The sequence below is a fragment of the Lolium rigidum genome, chromosome 7 (assembly GCF_022539505.1).
Source record: "Lolium rigidum isolate FL_2022 chromosome 7, APGP_CSIRO_Lrig_0.1, whole genome shotgun sequence".
Lineage (NCBI taxonomy): Eukaryota > Viridiplantae > Streptophyta > Magnoliopsida > Poales > Poaceae > Lolium > Lolium rigidum.
The window spans coordinates 319,522,228-319,531,432 of record NC_061514.1 but is presented as its reverse complement, the minus strand read 5'-3'; positions in this window follow the sequence as shown (position 1 = coordinate 319,531,432).

Below are 9,205 nucleotides of genomic sequence, written 5' to 3'. Positions count from 1 at the left end.
CACAGGAGTTACTCCCGCCGTCTTCCTCGACTCCATCTTCAAGAGAGATCAACGCATTAATCTTGCAAGACCTGCCGTCGATACCACCATGACGCCAGACGGCTCCACCCTCCTGCACGTATACATCATCCCGCATCTGTCGTCGATACCCTGCAGCACCATGCCACTGAGACTCGGCGCCAACAATATGGTAGATGAACACCACTCCACCGAAGTCCCCTAACATCCAGCAGCTGCTCCAAAAACGATGCCCCAAGAGGTAGAACGACGCAGGACGCGCCGCCATCGTCCGATCCGGGAGACCCGGACCTAGGGTTTCCCCCGGAGCAGCACGAGTGAGAAACCGCAGACTGCGTCGACGATGCCTTCAAGAAGGTTGTGGCGCGACACATCGCCATCGTCCACCAACCGAGGTCGGAACACGGTTTTCACCGGCAGCCGCGCATCCCCAACTCGCCGAGTGTAGTGCCAAGACGGGCAAATATGACGCCTTCGACAAGGTAACGACGTCGATCGACGCTGCCATCATCCGCCAAGACCGAGGTCGAGGCTCAGTTTTCACCGGCCGCCATGACACCCCGGACTAGATCACCATCGCCGGAAACCTATGTGAGATCCCATGATCCCCCACACAGGACTACCAGCCTGGCCGACCACCTCCGACGAAGAAGAAGGCCGCCTCCTCCATCAAACCCGAGGTTGCTGCCCCGGGCATCCTCGAACCGCGGGAGAAACCCAAGGTCACCACCCCGCACCGGCGAGAAAATTAAATAAATCCACTAAGAAAGATCATTATCCTTTACATCAAATGTTAGAAAGATTGTCTAAGTATTCACACTTTTCCCATTTAGATGGTTATTTAGGTTTCTCTCAAATTCCTATCCATAAGGATGATCTGGAAAAAGAAAACTTTCACATGTCCATTTGGTACTTTTGCTTATAGGAGAATGTCATTCGGTTTATGTAATGCGCATGTGATAGAGTTTTACAACACCAGCAAAAACTCTTGAAACGTTGGGACTCCAAGTGCAGAGTGTGTAGTCTAGGAAGTCAAGCAACACTAGTAGAAAACAACTCTTTCGTCCAGGCCTTTAGTCCCGGGCGTGCCCTGGGCCGGAACCGCCCCATGATGTAGTAACCATTAGTCCCAGTTTTTATGGGTCTCTAGTTCCGGGTTGGGATACAAGACGGGACTAATGCCCCTGCGCCTGCTGGCACCCCCTTTAGTCTCGGCTGGTGACACGAGCCGGGACTAAAGTCAAACAGTTCGGTTCCCGCGCGGAACTCGACCGTCGTCGCCATTACTGATCATCGACGGAAGTTGCATCGATCGGAAGTTGCATCGCCGCCGCCGGCCGGCCACAGGAATTGATCACCCGGTGGCTGGCCTATTCACCTCCCTCACCTATATATGCATCTTCACATCTCCTTCATTAGCCACATCTTCACATCCTCCATTAGCCATCTCCCCCAAAGATCTCTCTCCCGCCCCGGCACCAATCGAGCAGCTTGATACGTCTCCGACGTATCGATAATTTCTTATGTTCCATGCCACATTATTGATGATATCTACATGTTATATGCACATTTTATGTCATATTTATGCGTTTTCTGGAACTAACCTATTAACAAGATGCCGAAGTGCCGATTCGTTGTTCTCGCTGTTTTTGGTTTCGAAATCCTAGTAAAGAAATATTCTCGGAATCGGACGAAATCAACGCCCAGGTTCCTATTTTGCCCGGAAGCATCCAGAACACCCGAGAACCGCCAGAGAGGGGACACAGGGCCACCAAACCCTAGGCCGGCGCGGCCAAAGGGGGGGCCGCGCCCCCCTATAGTGCGGGCCCCCCCAGAAGTCCACCGACCTTGCTCTTCCGCCTATTTAAAGCCTCCGTCGCGAAAACCCTGATACGTTCGACGAAACCAGAGAAACCCTTCCAGAGTCGCCGCCATCGCGAAGCCAAGATCTGGGGGACAGGAGTCTCTGTTCCGGCACGCCGCCGGGACGGGGAAGTGCCCCCGGAAGGCTTCTCCGTCGACACCGCTGCCATCTCCACCGCCATCTTCATCACCGCTGCTGCTCCCATGAGAAGGGAGTAGTTCTCCATCGAGGCTCGGGGCTGTACCGGTAGCTATGTGGTTCATCTCTCTCCTATGTACTTCAATACAATAATCTCATGAGCTGCCTTACATGATTGAGATTCATATGATGATGCTTGTAATCTAGATGTCGTTATGCTAGTCAAGTGAATTTTACTCATGTGATCTCCGGAGACTCCTTGTCCCACGTGTGTAAAGGTGACAGTGTGTGCACCGTGTGGGTCTCTTAGGCTATATTTCACAGAATACTTATTCACCGTTATGAATGGCATAGTGAAGTGCTTATTTATATCTCTTTATGATTGCAATGTGTTTTGTATCACAATTTATCTATGTGCTACTCTAGTGATGTTATTAAAGTAGTTTTATTCCTCCCGCACGGTGTAATGGTGACGGTGTGTGCATCCGTGTTAGTACTTGGCGTATGCTATGATTATGATCTCTTGTAGATTATGAAGTTAACTATTGCTATGATGGTATTGATGTGATCTATTCCTCCCGCAAAGTGTGAAGGTGACAGATGTGCATACTATGTTAGTACTTGGTTTAGTCGAATTGATCTTTCATGCACTCTAAGGTTATTTAAATATGAACATTGAATTGTGGAGCTTGTTAACTCCGGCATTGAGGGTTCGTGTAATCCTACGCAATGGTGTTCATCATCCAACAAGAGTGTAGAGTATGCATTTATCTATTCCGTTATGTGATCAATGTTGAGAGTGTCCACTAGTAAAAGTCCGATCCCTAGGCCTTGTTCCTAAATATCGCTATCGCTGCTTGTTTACTTGTTTTACTGCGTTACTACTCGCTGCGTTACTATCGCTTGTTTACTCGTCCCGGGCAAAGCACTTTTCCGGTGCCGTTGCCACTGCTCATACTTATTTATACCACCTGTATTTCACTATCTCTTCGCCGAACTAGTGCACCTATTAGGTGTGTTGGGGACACAAGAGACTTCTTGCTTTGTGGTTGCGGGGTTGCATGAGAGGGATATCTTTGACCTCTTCCTCCCGAGTTCGATAAACCTTGGGTGATTCACTTAAGGGAAACTTGCTCGCTGTTCTACAAACCTCTGCTCTTGGAGGCCCAACACTGTCTACAGGAAAAGGAGGGGGCGTAGACATCAAGCTATTTTCTGGCGCCGTTGCCGGGGAGGAAAGGTAAAAGGTACTCACACTCCGGATCTCGGCTACTAAGCTATTTTCCATCGTTGTAAGTACTCGAAGCTATTTCCTTTAGATCCTGCAATTGCAACTTTTTGTTTCTTGTTTACACTAGTTAGGCATAATGGAAAATAACAAAAATATGAGAGATCTTTATGAACTTTATCTTGAATTAGGACATGATGTGTTTGAAGAGAGAATTAAAAAACCCATGGAACTTTATATGCATGCTAATGGGAATGTTATTAATATGAATGCTTTGAACACTATTGTTGCTAATGCTATGGAAAATTCTAAGCTTGGGGAAGCTGGTTTTGATGAGCATGATCTTTTTAGTCCCCCAAGCATTGAGGAGAAAATTTACTTTGATGATACTTTGCCTCCTATTTATGATGATGATAGTAGTCTTTTAGTACCGCCTGTTATGGAGGATAAATTTGATTATGATTACAATATGCCTCCTATATTTGATGATGAGAATAATAATGATAGCTACTTTGTTGAATTTGCTCCCACTACAACTAATAAAATTGATTATGCTTATGTGGAGAGTAATGATACTTTTATGCATGTGAATAAGAATGCTTTATGTGATACTTATATTGTTGAGTTTGTTCATGATGCCTCTGAAAATTATTATGAGAGAGGAAAATATGGTTGTAGAAATTTTCATGTTACTAAAACACCTCTCTATATGGTGAAATTTTTGAAGCTACACTTGTTTTATCTTCCTATGCTTGTTACTTTGCTCTTCATGAACTTGTTTATTTACAAGATTCCTATGCATAGGAAGCATGTTAGGCTTAAAATGTGTTATGGATTTTCCTCTTGATGCTCTCTTTTGCTTCGAATACTATTTCTTGCGAGTGCATCATTAAAACTGCTGAGCCCATCTTAATGGCTATAAAGAAAGCAACTTCTTGGGAGATAACCCATGTGTTATTTTGCTACAGTACTTTGTTTTATATTTGTGTCTTGGAAGTTGTTTACTACTGTAGCAACCTCTCCTTATCTTAGTTTTGTGTTTTGTTGTGCCAAGTAAAGTCTTTGATAGTAAAGTCAATACTAGATTTGGATTACTGCGCAGAAACAGATTTCTTGCTGTCACAAAGCTGGGCCTAATTCTCTGTAGGTAACTCAGAAAATTATGCCAATTTACGTGAGTGATCCTCAGATATGTACGCAACTTTCATTCAATTTGGGCATTTTCATCTGAGCAAGTCTGGTGCCATTTTAAAATTCGTCTTTACGGACTGTTCTGTTTTGACAGATTCTGCCTTTTATTTCGCATTGCCTCTTTTGCTATGTGGGATGGATTTCTTTGTTCCATTAACTTCCAGTAGCTTTGGGCAATGTCCAAAAGTGTTAAGAATGATTGTGTCACCTCTGAACATGTGAGTTTTTGATTATGCACTAACCCTCTAATGAGTTTGTTTCGAGTTTGGTGTGGAGGAAGTTTTCAAGGGTCAAGAGAGGAGGATGATACAATATGATCAAGAAGAGTGAAAAGTCTAAGCTTGGGGATGCCCCGGTGGTTCATCCCTGCATATTTCAAGAAGACTCAAGCATATAAGCTTGGGGATGCCTTGGGCATCCCCTTCTTCATCGACAAATTATCAGGTTCCTTCTCTTGAAACTATATTTTTATTCGGTCACATCTTATGTACTTTACTTAGAGCATCGGTTTGTTTTTGTTTTTGTTTTGTTTGAATAAATGCTTGTGTGGGAGAGAGACACGCTCCGCTGTTGCATATGGACAAGTATGTCCTTAGGTTCTACTCATAGTATTCATGGCGAAGTTTCTTCTTCGTTAAATTGTTATATGGTTGGAATTGGAAAATGATACATGTAGTAATTGCTATAATGTCTTGGATAATGTGATACTTGGCAATTGTTGTGCTCATGTTTAAGCTCTTGCATCATATGCTTTGCACCCATTAATGAAGAAATACATAGAGCATGCTTAAATTTGGTTTGCATATTTGGTCTCTCTAAGGTCTAGATAATTTCTAGTATTGAGATTGAACAACAAGGAAGACGGTGTAGATTCTTATAATGTTTACAATATGTCTTTTATGTGAGTTTTGCTGCGCCGTTCATCCTTGTGTTTGTTTCAAATAGCCTTGCTAGCCTAAACCTTGTATCGAGAGGGATTACTTCTCATGCATCCAAAATACTTGAGCCAACCACTATGCCATTTGTGTCCACCATACCTACCTACTACATGGTATTTCTCCGCCATTCCAAAGTAAATTGCTTGAGTGCTACCTTTAAAATTCCATCATTCGCCTTTACAATATATAGCTCATGGGACAAATAGCTTAAAAACTATTGTGGTATTGAATATGTACTTATGCACTTTATCTCTTATTAAGTTGCTTGTTGTGCGATAACCATGCTTCTGGGGACGCCATCAACTATTCTTTGTTGAATATCATGTGAGTTGCTATACATGTTCGTCTTGTCTGAAGTAAGAGAGATCTACCACCTTATGGTTAAGCATGCATATTGTTAGAGAAGAACATTGGGCCGCTAACTAAAGCCATGATTCATGGTGGAAGTTTCAGTTTTGGACAATATCCTCAATCTCAAATGAGAAAATTAACCTATTAACAAGATGCCGAAGTGCCAGTTGCTGTTTTCTGCTGTTTTTGGTGTCAGAAATCCTAGTAAAGAAATATTCTCGGAATCGGACGAAATCAACGCCCAGGTTCCTATTTTGCCCGGAAGCATCCAGAACACCCGAGAACCGCTGATACGTCTCCGACGTATCGATAATTTCTTATGTTCCATGCCACATTATTGATGTTATCTACATGTTTTATGCACACTTTATGTCATATTCGTGCATTTTCTGGAACTAACCTATTAACAAGATACCGAAGTGCCAGTTCCTGTTTTCTGCTGTTTTTGGTTTCAGAAATCCTAGTAACGAAATATTCTCGGAATCGGACAAAATCAACGCCCAAGTTCCTATTTTCCCCGGAAGCATCCAGAACACCCGAGAGCCACCAGGGAGGGGGCACAGGCCCACCAAACCACATGGCGGCGCGGCCAGGGGGGGCCCGCGCCACCCTATGGTGTGGGCACCCCTTCGACCCTCTGGCGCCGCCTCTTCGCCTATATAAAGCCCCTGGATCGAAAACCCCGAGGCGTTCGACGAAACCCACGAAACCTTCCGGAGCCGCCGCCATCGCGAAGCCAAGATCCGGGGGACGAGAGTCTCCGTTCCGGCACGCCGCCGGAGCGGGGAAGTGCCCCCGGAAGGCTTCTCCATCGACACCGGAGCCATCTCCACCGCCGTCTTCACCGCCATCTTCACCGCCATCGCTGCCTCTATGATGAGGAGGGAGTAATCCATCCTCGAGGCTGAGGGCTTCGCTGTAGCTATGTGGTTCATCTCTCTCCCATGTACCTCAATACAATAATCTCATGAGCTGCTTTACATGATTGAGATTCATATGAGTTTTGTATCACAATTCATCTATGTGCTACTCTAGTGATGTTATTAAAGCATTCTATTCCTCCTGCATGGTGTAAAGGTGACTAGTGTGTGCACCATGTGGTTCTTGTCGTAGGCTATGATCATGATCTCTTGTAGATTGTGGAGTTAATTATCATTATGATGGTATTGATGTGATCTATTTGGTTATGTTGATCTATCTTACACTATAAGGTTACTAAAATATGAACATTAATTGTGGAGCTTGTTAACTCCGGCATTGAGGGTTCGTGTAATCCTACGCAATGTGTTCATCATCCAACAAAAGTGTAGAGTATGCATTTATCTATTCTCGTTATGTGATCAATGTTGAGAGTGTCCACTAGTGAAAGTGTAATCCCTAGGCCTTGTTCCTAAATACTGTTATCGCTGCTTGTTTACTGTTTTACTGCGTTACTACTGCTGCAATACTATCACCATCAACTACACGCCAGCAAGCTATTTTCTGGCACCGTTGCTACCTGCTCATATATATTCATACCACCCGTATTTCACTATCTCTTCGCCGAACTAGTGCACCTATTAGGTGTGTTGGGGACACAAGAGACTTCTTGCTTTGTGGTTGCAGGGTTGCATGAGAGGGATATCTTTGACCTCTTCCTCCCCGAGTTCGATAAACCTTGGGTGATCCACTTAAGGGAAAACTTGCTGCTGTTCTACAAACCTCTCGCTCTTGGAGGCCCAACACTGTCTACGGGAAAGGAGGGGAAAGTAGACATCAAGCACTTTTCACGGCGCCGTTGCCGGGAGGAAAGGTAAAAGGCACTCATACTCCGGTTCCGGGTAAAGTACTTTTCTCGGCGCCATTGTGTTTGTGCTCGAAGCTATTTCCTTTAGATCCCGCAATTGCATCTTTTTGTTTCTTGTTTACACTAGTTTGGCATAATGGACAAGAATGATCTTCTTATTCTATTTCCTGATTTAAAACATGGATTGTTCGATGCGAAAATTAAAAAACCTATGGAATCTTATTTGCATGCTTGGTAGTAATATTAGTATGAACGCTTTGAACACCATTGTTGATAATAATATAGAAAGTTCTAAGCTTGGGGAAGCTGGTTTTCATGATCTTTTTAGTCCCCCAAGCATTGAGGAGAAAATTTTCTTTGATGATACTTTGCCTCCTATTTATGATGATTATAATGATAGTGGTCTTTTGGTGCCACCTACTATGGAGAGTAAATTTTGTTGTGATTATACTATGCCTCCTACACTTGATGAGAATAATAATGATAGCTACTTTGTTGAATTTGCTCCCACTATTACTAATAAAATTGATTATGCCTATGTGGAGAGTAATAATTTTATGCATGAGACTCATGATAAGAATGCTTTATGTGATGGTTATATTGTTGAGTTTTCTCATGTTACTACTGAAAGTTATTATGAGAGAGGAAAATATGGTTGTAGAAATTTTCATGTTACTAAAATGCCTCTCTATGTGCTTAAATTTTTGAAGCTATACTTGTTTTATCTTCCTATGCTTGCACTTTGCTCTTCATGAACTTTTTTATTTACAAGATTCCTTTGCATAGAAAGCATGTTAGACTTAAATGTGTTTTGTATTTGCCTCTTGATGCTCTCTTTTGCTTCAAATACTATTTCTTGCGAGTGCATCATTAAAACTGCTGAGCCCATCTTAATGGCTATAAAGAAAGAACTTCTTGGGAGATAACCCATGTGTTATTTTGCTACAGTACTTTGTTTTATATTTGTGTCTTGGAAGTTGTTTACTACTGTAGCAACCTCTCCTTATCTTAGTTTTGTGTTTTGTTGTGCCAAGTAAAGTCGTTGATAGAAAAGTTCATACTAGATTTGGATTACTGCGCAGAAACAGATTTCTTTGCTGTCACGAATCTGGGCAAAATTCTCTGTAGGTAAGTCAGAAAATTATGCCAATTTACGTGAGTGATCCTCAGATATGTACGCAACTTTCATTCAATTTGGGCATTTTCATCTGAGCAAGTCTGGTGCCATTTTAAAATTCGTCAATACGAACTGTTCTGTTTTGACAGATTCTGCCTTTTATTTCGCATTGCCTCTTTTGCTATGTTGGATGAATTTCTTTGATCCACTAATGTCCAGTAGCTTTATGCAATGTCCAGAAGTGTTAAGAATGATTGTGTCACCTCTGAACATGTGAGTTTTTGATTATGCACTAACCCTCTAATGAGTTTGTTTCGAGTTTGGTGTGGAGGAAGTTTTCAAGGGTCAAGAGAGGAGGATGATATACTATGATCAAGAAGAGTGAAGAGTCTAAGCTTGGGGATGCCCCGGTGGTTCATCCCTGCATATATCAAGAAGACTCAAGCGTCTAAGCTTGGGGATGCCCAAGGCATCCCCTTCTTCATCGATAAATTATCAGGTTCCTTCTCTTGAAACTATATTTTTATTCAATCACATCTTATGTACTTTACTTGGAGCGTCTGTTTGTTTGCTT